This window comes from Rhinopithecus bieti, unplaced genomic scaffold (genome assembly GCF_001698545.2).
Source record: "Rhinopithecus bieti isolate Rb0 unplaced genomic scaffold, ASM169854v2 scaffold_48089, whole genome shotgun sequence".
Lineage (NCBI taxonomy): Eukaryota > Metazoa > Chordata > Mammalia > Primates > Cercopithecidae > Rhinopithecus > Rhinopithecus bieti.
In genome coordinates this window covers 1,729,983-1,744,009 of record NW_016819479.1, presented here as the reverse complement: position 1 = coordinate 1,744,009, position 14,027 = coordinate 1,729,983, and the positions used below count along the sequence as shown (strand labels likewise).

At 40.1% G+C, this 14,027-nt stretch overlaps 1 protein-coding gene across 1 annotated transcript in view; it reads left to right on the top strand.

The window, feature by feature from the left end:
- Positions 1–8,146, top strand: part of FTCDNL1 (formiminotransferase cyclodeaminase N-terminal like) — a 94,194-nt gene extending 86,048 nt beyond the window's left edge. The window contains exon 4 of the transcript XR_001882729.1: positions 7,855–8,146. The gene's annotated coding sequence lies outside the window, so the exon portion shown is untranslated. The remainder of the gene's footprint in view (positions 1–7,854) is intronic.
- Positions 8,147–14,027: the final 5,881 nt, after the last annotated feature.

Here is a 14,027-nt window from a genome sequence, read left to right as displayed (position 1 = left end):
AAAATAAATAAATAAATAAATAAATAAATAAATAAATAAATAAATAAACAAACTAATCTCAACTGTGGGAAAAGGGGAAATGTCAAATACAAAGTTTACCTTCTTCATGATTTTGCTCTGGACCATTAAAACTAAGTGGGGTTGTAGATCCTTTCTTCAGAAAGGCATTGATTGAGATGACTGTAAAATGGGTCATTTGTCTGGAAAGTAGTAAATGTAATAGTATATAAAAACATAAAATGATGTAGAAGACTTCTTTACTCCTCATTGTCCCTTTAATCTAGTAATAACTCATGGTGGAATATGTGGTGTTCTTATGAATAGAAGAACCTCGTATTAAGCATAAGAACCTCGTATTAAGAATTTTTCTGCATGCAAATATAAGAACCAAATAACAATGCAAATGCAATCTTTGACACAGGATTGATTCTTGTTTTTGTTAAGAATTTACAACTTCCACAATATATACTGCAATCAGTATAATTAATTCCCATGTCTTACATCTCTTTCCATATTTCTAAAAGTCTATACTTTCTTGACAATATGTATAATGAGGCACAATACTCTTCACTGTCTGTATCATAGCCTACTTATCAAGCCTAGAAAATGGGCTAAATGTTAAATATGTATGTTTCAGGTTATACAGAACTCAATAATGTCAGGTAATTGAGAAATTTCTTACTTTGTCCTTTTAATTCATTGAAATAAAACTTGTGCTGTGCTTATCTGGAGGTTTTAAAAGTTAGATTGTGCAAAACTCACTGTCTTAGTCTATTCCTGTTGCTCTTGCAAAATACCTGAGACTGGGTGATAGATAAATAATAGAAACCTGCTTCTCAGTTTTTGAGACTGGGAAGTCCAAGATTAAGGTGCTGGCAGGTTTGGTGTCTGGTGAGGGCTTGCTCTCTGCTTCCAAGATCATGTCGTGTTGCTGCTTCTTCTGGAGGAGACAGATGCTATGTTCTCATATGGTAGAAGAGAAAGAAGAGGTGCGTGGACCAAGCAGCTCTCTGAAGCCTGTTTTACAAGGATATTTATCCCATTCATGAATGCAGATCCCCTATGGCCTAATCACCTCCTGGAGTCCCTGCCTCTTAATACCATCACCTTGGGGTTTACATTCCAATATATGAACCTTGGGAGGGATGCATATATTTAAACCACAGCATTCATTAATGCAGTTCTTTAATTGTCCTAAAAGATTGAGTTAATACCAATAGATGAAAGATAATTCAAACCAAGCTGTCTCAAATAAAGTAAGGTGATAACTGGAGGGATTCAAGTAGAAGCTGACTGTTCTTGGCTGTTGTGAAATGAGAGGATTCAGCTATTTAAGAAGAGTTGCCTTCAAGGGCTTCTAAGCCCTGAGTTCTCAGACTACCTGAAAACTGAAACTGATAAGCTCACTCACAAATACTCACGGGAAACATGGTACCTGGTATGGAAAAGAATCTGTTTTTTCAAGAATCTTTTTGTTTTCTAAAAGATTATTTGGCACTTAGAAATTTTTATAGAAAATCATTTTGATTTCATAAACTTCTTACTTCTCACCCTGGCATTGTCATCTTGATCGAATGTAACTTTTTTATATTGGGATCTTTTTATTATTAAATCCTATTTGTATCAGAATGGCTTGATCTCGATACTTAGTACTAATCAAAAATATTGCTTTGTTTTTTCTTACTTCCCCTACCTCGATAACTAGAAATATTGTATATTTTTAAGGCCTTTTTGTATGTTGCTCCCCACACATTTCAGTAAATCATTATTGTCTAGACACCAAGAGGAAGTCAGAAAACATTGCTAGAAGTGAAAATTCTTTAGGGATTCTCATTCAATACTAGAGCAATTAAATAGGACCTATTATTGATCAATAGAGAGTACTTTCTTTACTATCTGCATACTTAGCAGTCACATCATTAACCGTCAAGCCAACGTTTAAGTTCAAGGTCACATAAACCAAAAAAGCACTGTTTGGTACATGGCTACATGAGCTGTCTTTGGAAAATACTTAACACGTTACAGAGAAAATGAAATATTACATTCTATATTAAAGCCACAATTAATATAGTATGTTGTGATTATCTACATATTTCTGATTCCTAAATTATATGGCAGAAACAAAATTATCAAAGTATAACTACTCTGCTCATTTAATCAGAAGATATAGGCTGCCTAAAAATGTGTTCCTTATGGAATTCAAATCTTCCATAGCTTAAGGCAAACCATGCTGAAGGACAGTGGATGTCTGTTCAAAGGCCAATATGGTAAGGCTATGATGATGTGTAAGTTCAGTTTACAATTTATGTATCCTGTCAGCTTTAAGTTAGATAATCTTTAAAAGTGTTTATTTGTGGAAGCTACACATTATTTCAAAATTTGTGCCTAATGGGAAGCTGTGTTAATGTTATTAAAATTGCAGTGTTCTCAAACCACACAATTTAATACTGTGTGCAATTCAAATTTACATTTGCACTTATAATGCCACTTTATTGCATTGACAGCACTTCCAGCGATTTGACATTGTAAGGAGGGTTTCACACTGGCCTGCCCAGGTTGTCTGTACATTGTTGAGTTGATGGGGGTGAGGGGAATGAGGAAAGCAGCAAAGATAGTGAACCTCAACTGACTTATTTAAGAAAAGACTTATTGCCACTAGGAATGAGGTGTGCCTATGTGTGTGGACCTGTAGTTAGAACAAACAGGGACAGAGGGACAGAGAAGGAGAAAGAGACCCAGAGAGAAAGCAGGGTGTCAAGGCAGAAGGACCACAACCACAGCAGGTGGGCTGGAGTCAAAAAAGAATGAAGGCCAGATGCAGTGGCTCACACCTCTCACACCTGTAATCCCAGTGTTTTGGGAAAGTGAGGCAGGTTTATTGCCTGAGCTCAGGAGGTTGAGACCAGCCTGGGCAACGTGGTGAAACCCTGCCTCTACCAAAAATACAAAAAGTAAGCCAGCTATGGTGGTGTACACCTGTGGTCCCACCTATTTGGGAGGCTGAGGTGGGAGGATTGCTTGAACCTGGGAGGTTGTTGTGAGCTGACAGCATGCCCCTGCACTCCAACCTAGGTGACAGAGTGGGACCTTGTCTCAAAAAAAAAAAAAAAAAAAATAGAATGAAGACAAAAAAGAGATGCCACATGGTAGTAGTTTCAGGCTAGGATTTCCTTTTTTCTCCTTTTACAAGGCTGAAGTAAAGGTCCATATTATTACGACTATTTTGTAACAGACTTTATTTTTTAGAGCAGTTGTAGGTTTGCAGCAAAATTGAGCACTAAGTACAGAGTTCCCATATACTTCTTGCTCCCCTCTCCCAGCCTACCCCACTGTCAACATTCCCCCCACAGAGTGGTACATTTGTTACAATTGATGGACCTACATTGACACATCATCATGTCAAGTTCATCGTTAACATTCGGGTTCACTCTTGGTGTTGTACAGTCCATGGGTTTTGACAAATGCATAATGGTATGCAGCCACCAATACAGTATCTTACATAATAGTTTCACTGACCTAAAAATCCTGTGTGCACTGCCTGTTCATCCTTCCTCATGTTATTTTTTACGTTGACTATTTTGGGACTGAATTCCCCCTTGCTGATCTTGAGACGGGAGAAAGAAGGCCCACATGCTCAGGTCCTAGGTGTGGGCTGTTTACCCATGAGTGACACTGACGTCTACTATGAGGCACTCAGACCACTAGTCTGTCCTTAGATGACTTGAGAAAGCTTCAGAATGGCTGTGTGGGAAGGTCAGGGAAGTCTTTGGGGCTGGGCCTAGGCAGGTCTGAATGCCTGGGTCAGGGGGAGTAGGGAAGCCGGTGCAGGACGAGAGCTGGGACGCATGACACAGGGTCTTGAAAGGTCCTATTTGTGCAGAGTAGTCACAACAGAAAGCTCATCTGGATTCCAGGTTTCACATGCCTAGGGGCACTGTGGACATTTTCTTTACAGAATTCTAGTAATTCTCTCCAGTAAATGGCCAGAGTCCTCCGATTTCGCTGGACTCGGGGAAGAGGCAGCTTTTAATACCTTTCCAGGCGTTTCACAGGAGAGTCCTGAGTCCTGCACTTACTCAGAAAGTGACTTATAAGGTAGGAAGTAGAAAGAATCTGACCAAATAAACCGCTGTACTTTATGAGTATTCATGTTCCAGTGTGACCAAAATGAAGGCTTTTGGGGAGCTGAATCACGAATGTTAGCACAACATATGACTTTGGTGATAGTATAAGTGGCAGCATGGTACAAAGACTAACAGATGGCCCCAGAGCCAGGCTTCCTGGGTCCAGACTCCAGCCCTGCTGCTTTGTCATCTGCATGATTTTGGGCAGGTTACTTCACTTTTCTATGCCTCAATTTTTTTCATTGGCAGAATGGGGATAATAATAGTGCTTGCCTTGTGAGTATTAAAGTAATGTTTTAGTAATTCGGTAGTGTTTTAGTAACTTAGCCATGTTTTAGCAATGTGTATCCCTTTGGAGAGTGTCTAGTGCACAGTACGTGCACAGTACGTGCCACGACAATATTTGTTAAATAAATATTCCAGGCCGGGTGCGGTGGCTCACGCCTGTAATCCCAATACTTTGGGAGGCCGAAGCAGGTGGATCACTTGAGGTCAGGAGTTTGAGAGCAGCCTGGACAACATGGTGAAACCCCGTATCTACTAAAAATATAGAAATTAGCCAGGCGTTGTGGCAGGTGTCTGTGATCCCAGCTACTTAGGTGGCTGAAGCAGGAGAATTGATAGAACCTGGGAGGCGGAAGTTGCAGTGAGCCAAGATCGTGCCACTTCACTCCAACCTGGGGGACAGAGTGAGACTCCATCTCAAATAAATAAATAAATAAATAAAATATTCCAACATTGTCATTTGACAGATGAGGAAACTTCTCTTAGACATAATTTACTTCAAAATTTCACAGGGATTTCACCAGTCTGACTGTAAATCCTTACAGTTTATAAAGCCGCTGCTGCCAGAAATTTTGAGATTTTTCTTCTTGGCATTGAATAGAGGCAGAGGTTCTTTCCTATGAAACGGTCTCTGCATTCAAATCCCCAAGTTATCTCATCCCTGGACAAGGCTAGCAGAAACAAGTGAGAGCTCCGGCAGATCCAGGCAGGAAACACAGGTGGGTAAGTGGGAGCTTGGGGAAAGGTGAGTAGGGAGCCGGGAGGAGGCTAAGAAAGGCTTCATTATTTCTTCGATGAAGATCCCCAGTGAACCTCCAGATGGTGGGGGCTACATAAAAATATTTAAGACAGGGAGCCCCTTGTCACCTCCCACCCTTGTAATACTATATCAGATGTGTTTTGGGAGAATGCAAATCACCCACATTGTAAGATGCTCTGCAAAACTTGGTGCACACTGCAAGTCACGCTGCGGGAGAGGACAGGGTGAATGCTCAGAGGCCCTGGAGCCTCCAGCAAGGAGCCTGGTTTTCCTGCATGGTCTGTGGAATCTACCTCATTAGTAAGGGTGAAACCCTGAAAATCACTGGAGCATTGTCATCTCTGCATGACGTCTCTGTAATTGTAGTGACTTAGAACTGGATGGGCCCTGAGCACTGCTTTTCGGTCGGAAGACAGTAAAGCGTTGTTACTTAGAACTAGATGTATTGAGAAATGTCTCTTTCACTCCTTCACTTTTTTATAACTCCCTGTTTAATTGACTGCATTGAACATGCATCTCATGACAATTATGTGATTTCTCTAAGTGATATTACAAAGCAAAAATGTTAAGATTGACCCTAAATGTGCACTTTTATGTTAACACTGAACCTTGCATTTTACAGGAATGATGTTGTCCTTGCAGTTTTCAGGATAGTATTACCTTATCTCATTTGATTGTTATAGATAACCTATAAGGTGAAATATGCTATTATACATAAATGTACAATTATATGATAGATATAACTGTATATGTGATATAATATATATGACATAGGCAGATTAGTTTCTTATTGCCATTGTACAGATGAGGCACCCAAAAGAGTGTATACAGTCACACAATGAAGGGTAACATTGCAAAAACTCATTCATTTATTTACTTATTCATTTACTTGTTAAATATCCATTTACGCTGTTTTACTGGGCCAACACCTTCTAAGTTCTGGAGAGATAGCAGAGAATAAGACAGAAGAGAACCCAGTTTCCTGGAACTTATTTTTCAGCAGGGGAAAGATAAGCATTAAAGTGAGTTTGTCCAGCCTGTGGCCTGTGGGATACACGCGGCCCAGAATTGCTTCGAATGCAGCCCAATATAAATTTGTAAACTTTCTTTCTTTCTTTTTTTTTTTTTTTGAGATGGAGTTTTACTCTTGTTGCCCAGGCTGGAGTGCAATGGCGAGGTCTCGGCTCACTGCAACCTCCACCTCCCAGGTTCAAGTGATTCTCCTGCCTCAGCCTCCCGAGTAGCTGGGACTACAGGCGCCCACCACCATGCTTGGCTAATTTTTGTATTTTTAGTAGAGATGGGGTTTCAAGATATTGGCCATGCTGGTCTCAAACTCCTGACCTCGTGATCTACCCACCTCAGCCTCCCAAAGTGCTGGGATTATAGTCATGAGCCACCCCGTCTGGCCACAAATTTGTAAACTTTCTGAAAACGTTACGAGTTTTTTTTTTTTTCTCATTGGCTATCATTAGTGTTAATGTATTTTATGTGTGCCCCAAGACAATTCTTCTTCTTTCAATGTGGCCCAGGGAAGCCAAAAGATTGGACACCCCTGCATTAAACAAACAACTGAAAGATAATGTGAGATAGTAAACAATGTTAAGAAGAAAATAAAATAGAACAGCTTTTGATCAGGTGGTGAGGGTAGCTTCTGAGGAGGTAAGTGACCTGAGACTTGAGAAAAGTCAGAACAGACATGTGAAGACTTGGGACAGAGCATCCCACATGAAAGTCACAGAAAGTGCAAAATCCTGAAGACAGGACCCAGGACAGGAAGCCAGCATGGCTGGGGTGTAGTGGATGAAGATGTTGGGGTATGAGATTTTACCCTATTTACAGGCTCATAAATTAGCCTGTTACTATTTCATGGATACCAGAAGATGACATGAGCCTCCTGGGTTAGGCTCATAGCGCAGCCAGCAATATTTAGCATCAGGTTTTCCTCAGTTTCCTTTGTCTCCAAAGTCCCAGGAGGGCAACACAGACAGGCCAGGTGGGTGGCATGTACTCAGTGAGATGTGTCCACCTGAGAAACATCGAGATCAGGAACCCACTGCTCTATTTATGGCAAGTGGTAAGCAAGACTGCTCTTTTTGTCCTGGAGAGAGACGTAATCTCATCCAACCAGCCTGGGTCAAGGGCGACTGGAGTCTTGCATTTTCAACGTACACAGTGAGAAGAGGCAGCACGCTCAGGTCCATGGTAGATTGCCTTTGCCAACAGGGGCAGAGCATGCAGAAAGGCAGACCTGGGTTGTGCAGGACCTGATGTGGCCCTGGCTGGGATTTATTCAGGGGTGGCATGAGCCTTCATTTACTAGTTGCTGTCATTACACCAGTATATTCATGGATACCTGCAGACTTCTTACTCTGTGCAGGGAGCAGTCAGGGTCCTGGCAAGAAACTGCTGGAATATTCAAAGGATTAACTGAAAAACAGAGTAGTGAAGGGACTACTTACAGAGGCGTGGGCTGGGTCAAAGGCATCAATAAGTGAGAGCGAGTGACTTAGGGACCACTGTCACCAGAAGCCAGAGAACCTGAAGCCTTAGAAGAGAGCTGCCAGGTACCTACTGTCAGCCAGACAGTGAAGCAGGGAGAGGAATGGGGGTTGAGTGGAGAGGGGTAATGCCTCAATAACTCTTTCTCTTCCAAACACTAATCTCTCCTTCCCTTATTCCCAGTGGACAAATGCAACCAAGCCTAAAGACAAGTGCTATTGCGAGGTCAACATCCAGGAACCAGAGCAGGGCAGAGCAATCCACAGAATGGATCTGGGGTGACTCATGGAGGAAAACCAACACACAGTATCATTTAATTCTTTTAAAAAAGATAGAAAATTATACCATACCCAGAATTACTAAATTCTAAATAGAGGGTATATTGCATTTGTATTTTAAAAGAATGTTTCCCCATATATCTTTTAAAATTCATTTTAAAGATATACAATAAAAGTGTTTAACTCTGTTTTTCAAACTAATTTGTTTATAAAATTGGACTGACTCACCCACTTATATACAAGGTGTTAAAGGCATTTGTGTTTGTTTGTTTTACACTCCGGAAGGAGCCCTGGCCTAAGGGACAGGAAAAGTAGATTCCAGTCCCAAATTTATCATTAACTGGTTGTAAATGACAGGGTTGCCAATAGTCTCTGAACCTCTTTCCAGTTAACTGCTATGTTTGAATACTGCATATGATCAAGAAAGCAGAACTTTCTCTCTGTTATGGGAAACAGTTGGGTTGCCTGAACTTTGTAATTAGCTTTGCCTTACTGTTTGTTTTTTAGTAGAGTTTTTTTTTCTCTTTAGTTCTGATTTAATCAAGGTTCTTTCTTATGACTCCCCCACTACACCCCCAGAATTCTGGTTTATTCAGATTTCTCTATATCTTGGTCAAAACAAATCCAGATTCATACATGAAACAAGTTACTAATCCTTTTCAGTTTTCAAAGGTGATATGTAATATTGAAAATAAACAGAGTGATCAACATAAATCCCTACTTTTCCTGTTAGAATCAAAGCGTGATGCTGTCATTAGAGCTCTTTGGCCTGACACCATCTATATGCCCAATACAATGACAAGCTGTCCGCATGCATGACTATTGTCTGGACTCGTGCATTCGGCTAGGATGGGGCGGCCATGTTGTTTATGTTCACATACTGATGCTACTGAAACTAGGGACCTAAAGATTCATTTAAATTCAAATCCCTAGAAAACTTTGAGAAACAATTCGTTTTATCAGATTTCTAAATGTTTACTTTAAAAATAAAGAGCTTCTCATAGCCACAGCAATATTTAAAGGCAGGGTATCTCATGCAAGTCATTTGTCCTATGGTGACATGTGGAAGTATTATCATTGTTAACTATTTCTTCAAAGGACCGATACAGACGTAGATTTAGATATACACATACATGTTTCTGTTTATTGCTTTGGTTAGGTTTGTTAAGTGATCTGATTTTCACACCAAGACTCTTGGAAGAATCATAGCATGATACAGCTGAATAAAAGGACTTTGGGGTTAACTGGCCTAATTCCTCTGTTTGGCAGGTTAGGAATCTGAAGCCATGGAGGCTGGGACTCCCCAGGTAACACAGCTGGGTGGTCTAGAATCCAAATCTCCTAACTCACAAGAAGTGCTCTTTCTTAAAATAAAAAAAAAGGAAGACAAATGTTTTCACAAATAATACCCATATGAATTTTTTACTAAAATCAAATGATAAGGAAAAGCCATAGTTTTCCTTGACCACCATCCTAATCCCAGCATTTTCACCAGGATTAAGCACATTTATCAACTGGTATATCTACTCTGGACTTTTTGATGAATGCTGCACACACACATACATATGTGTGTGTGTATATATATTCCACACACATACACAGATTTCCATGTAGAAATGTGGGTTTAGAAAGGTATGGCTTTGTTTTGTAGTTTTTTTTTAAAAACAAATATTATACTGTGGATTTTGTTCTTCAGTGTTTTTCTGGATCCACACATATCTACCCCATTCTTTTAAACTCTTGGTTAATTTTTTGTAATATGGTAAGCAGTGGTAGATGATGGACAGTTAGCTTGTTTTCATTTTCCCTCCAGTAGGAACAGTGTTTTGACACAATGTTTCTCAAAGTTTTGTGAGCATCAGAATCCCCTGAGGGGCTTTTAAAATAGATTTTTGGGACTCGTCTCCACATACGCTGATTAATTCATTCTGAAGTGAAACCCCCACTCCATTTCCTACAAGCTTTCAGGGGATGTATATTCTAGTACCAGAACCTTACTTTGAGTTGTATAGCTGTTATGGATGTGAACACATAGACTTCTTGTATACTTGTGAATGGTTTTGCATGTGTAGTCAGTGGGAGGGAAGGATTTACTGGGTCATGGGGTGTGTGCATTTTAAATTTACGGACACTAAGAAATTATCCTCCGAAGTGGCTATACTGATTACAATCACCCTAGCAGTGTATGAAGTATGAACATCCTTGTTTCCCCAATTCTTTTATTTTTTTTGGTGGGAATGGCCTCTTGCTTTTCCCTGACTACTAATGAGTTTTATCATCATTTCTAACTATACAGAACGTCTGAATCTCCAATTCTGTGAATTGCATATTCATACCCTGAGCGTGTTTTTAAAATAAGTTATTTGTTTTTCTCATTTATTTATAGCATTTTAAAATAAATATTTCATATATTAAACCCTTGCCTGTTTTATATGTCCGAAAATGTTTGTTTTTTCCAGTTCTCTTTCCTCAGCAACATAATTATTACTTCCCTCCTAATTTTATAATGTTACCTGAATGGTACAGGTCCCTCTGAGGATCATAAAAATTCCAGAATAAAACATTATTTTCCTTTTGGACCCTCAGCTCACACCCTGTGCCTTTATTGCTGAATGTTGGCTAGTGATCAACAAATTGTGGAGAACCCAAGAAAGGGAATAGGTTGGAGACTTCCCCAACCCCCTTTAGCCAAGGATATTCCACTGTGGGGGAGCACCCCAAATTAACTAAGGAATAAGACTCACATATGGAATTGAAATAAAGCAACCTCCATTTTGTCAAAAAGGAATTTCTGTAAGCTCCTGAGTAAAAGTTCTTCTAAGCCACTTTGACATAGGATTATTCTCTTTTGACATATTATAAACATTAAAGAAAATTTAATGCCCATCTGGACAGTTAGTTTTTGCCAATTGCTACCACCACCAGCTGCAAAACTACACTGACTACAAGCCATCCAGCTGCCATGCATACTCCGTGCCAAGAGAGAGCAAGCTGCCAACACTGCTTCAAGTGGCTGGGCTGGTTTGCAGCCAGGATTTGAGGGAGGATGTGCAGTGAAACACAGTAGTCAGGACTCGGATTTTCAATGAGTGTTATTTGTGTTTGCTTTTTTTCTGGTCATCTACTGTGGGAGGCTGCTGGGGACACCATCCCTTTCCTGGAAATGGCAGCAAAACATGTTGATCCTTCTTCCTCTGCCTTTTATGTACTTTCTGGCATCCTTTGCATTCACATTCTGCTTACACACCATCATTAGCTGGAACCGCCTGGAGCTGCAGAAAATGGTGTCATCTCTCCAAGACTGGGTTTCCCCAAGTTCCTAACTCTCTCCGCATCTCTAGCGGCACCCCTCTCCTTGGATTTTTTTTTCCTATTTGTTTGGCATTTATTTTCTCACAAAATAGCAAAGAGAAACTGCTTCCCCAGCTCATGTTTTCCTAGAAGGGTTCTTATATTTGTGTACTTGGGTCCAAGCACTCCTGTGTTATGGACTTTTCCCCTCAACAAAGAGGAGGTTCTTCTTCCTTCCTTTTAGGCACAATTCATTTTCCAGTTTAGGAGATAAATTCTCCATTGACCTCTGTAGTAGATTGCATGAATGTTTGCCAATTATTCTATTTTCTCTCCTTGTCATGTTCTTCATGGGAGGTTAGATTATTCATGCCCTGCTTGTTGAAGTCAGGAGAAACCATGTGATTCACTTTGGCCAATATAATGTGGGCAGAAGTGATGTGTGTGACTTTCATGCAGTAGTTTCGAGAGACAGCTTCTGGTTTGAAATTCCTCTTTCCCTCTGCCAGAAGAATAGCCATGTCCAGATGGAGACTGCTCCATCAGTCTGGGCTTTGGAATGACGAGGACATGGAACAGGGCCACAGCTGACCCTGGATGCATGTGCAACATGGGTAAAAATAAAACTGAGTTGTTGAAAGTCATGGAGATATTTGGAATTATTTGTTACTGCAGCATAACCTAACCCATTGTGACAGATACAGCCTCCTTTCCTTTGTAGATCTACAATAAAATATTCTAATCAACATATTGAGGCTACATAGTAGAACATGAAATGGGAGATTTAGGAAAGTTATCCTTAAAACTAGGCAGTGCTGCTTGCCTGCTAATGTGTATTTGGCCAGGTTAACATAGGACTTTAGAGAGTAAAAAATTGTAGGGCTCTTAGAGCTCTTCTAATTAAGTCACTGTGTTTTGCAGTTGAGGAAATTGAGGCTCAAAATGTGAAGTGAAACTCTTCAGTCATCCCTCTGGCTGGTGGAAGAACATGGCCCAGAGAGGAGGATGCCAGGCTCCCATCCCCACGCCCTTTCACCCACACCTTCTCCTGAAGTGTTAGCTTAGTTAGCGTTGAAGAAAAGATTCGTAAATAAGTTGAGAAGATTCTTAAATAAAATTGTTCTATCATTTTATTTAAAGTATGTCTGACAAGCTTAATCACATTTTCACCTATCCCCTTTAAATCCAGATTGTCTCCCATTACCTGTACTACTGTTCATGTTGAGGACGCCTCATATTACCACAATGAAATGCATATTTAGAGAAGTAAATTTATTATAAAAGACAAGTATAAGACTTTTCTTTTAGTCACTTTTCCCATATACCCATATTCACAATCCTCTTCGTTTTACTATACAGTTGAGAGTTGACTCTGTGTAATTATTTTTCCAAATCAGTTAAGCCAAATTTTTTTTAGAACATGTAAAGTGGTCAGCTCACTTCCCAGAGAGCCCTCTTATTCTGTATATTATTACTGCTTCATAATAACAGAAGCTAATATTTATATCATACTTACCATTAGCAAAGTGCTGTTCAAATGCTTTACATCTCTTTAAATGCTTAATCCTCACAGTAAACATGTATTATCATCCCTTATTTACAGATGAGGAAATGGTGGCACAGAAAAGTTCAGTAATTTACCCAAGTTCACACCATTAGGGAGTGGCAAAGCTGGGATTTGAACCTGGGCAGCATAGTTATGCTGTTCCTGGAATGACTGTAACGATGATAATGATAAAAGTAACAATAACAGCAGCAACCACCTTGCAAGTATTAAGATACTGCCATGTGTAGGGACTATGTACCATTTTGTGTTCATCATTTGTAATCCCTAAACTGTGTGTTTTATTAATTTAGAAAATTGAGGCTTAAAGACATGCAGTGACTTGCCCAAGATAACATAAATGGTGAACCTAGAGTTCAAGGCTAGATGCACCTGCCCTGCAAGTCTGACCTTCCCTTACCTTGCCATTCTGCCTTTCATGTCTTCTCCACAAGATGCAGTGAGACAGACTGAAGGAGCTGCTTTTAACTGAGCAAATTTGTATTGCTTTATGTGTCAAGTACACTGGGTAGCTCAATAGTGAGGTCCCTGTCAATGAAAATGTAGACTCTAGACAGAACAGATAGAAATCTACTTATCAAGCCAGTGATGAATGGGGATACAGGCATCAGATGGGCGTATGAACCGAGTACCCAGTAATGTTCACTCTTGCCTTAAGCTTCCATGAGGCTAGAATCCTTACTGCCTTTCTCTGGAAGAGTTGTAACCATTTCTCCTCTTTTGGAGATGTGAAATTGAGGTTCAGAGCAGCAGAGCGCTACAGGCTGCTTAACTCTGAAGTTACTTGTGGGGCTGGTAGTAAAACTTGCGTCCTTTAACTCAGAGATTACACTCTACATGATGGATTTCACAGTTTTGACCATCTGGTAAAATCGTTTGCAGAGATTTCCAAAGCTTGACTGGAATTTTCTACCGCTAAAAGTGTTTAAACTGTTATTCAAAAGAAATGTTAGAAACATATATATAGTTTAAAATTATGTGTGTGTTTTACTATTTAATTAACGGCAACTAAGGAAGCAGCTACAGAAGGATAAGGACCCACTTTGTAAATCACTGCGTAACTGAACTGCAAGGCGCGGTCGGTCATGAGGCTCCAAAGTCCCCAATCTGTGAACAAGGTTCACAGGGTTCACTCTTGTGGGAAGAGTCTGCCCTTGTTTTGACCCCCACACCTCTAGGATGGGAGTGGGCAGAAAAAGTTTAAAGCCCTGGAGACTCTCTAG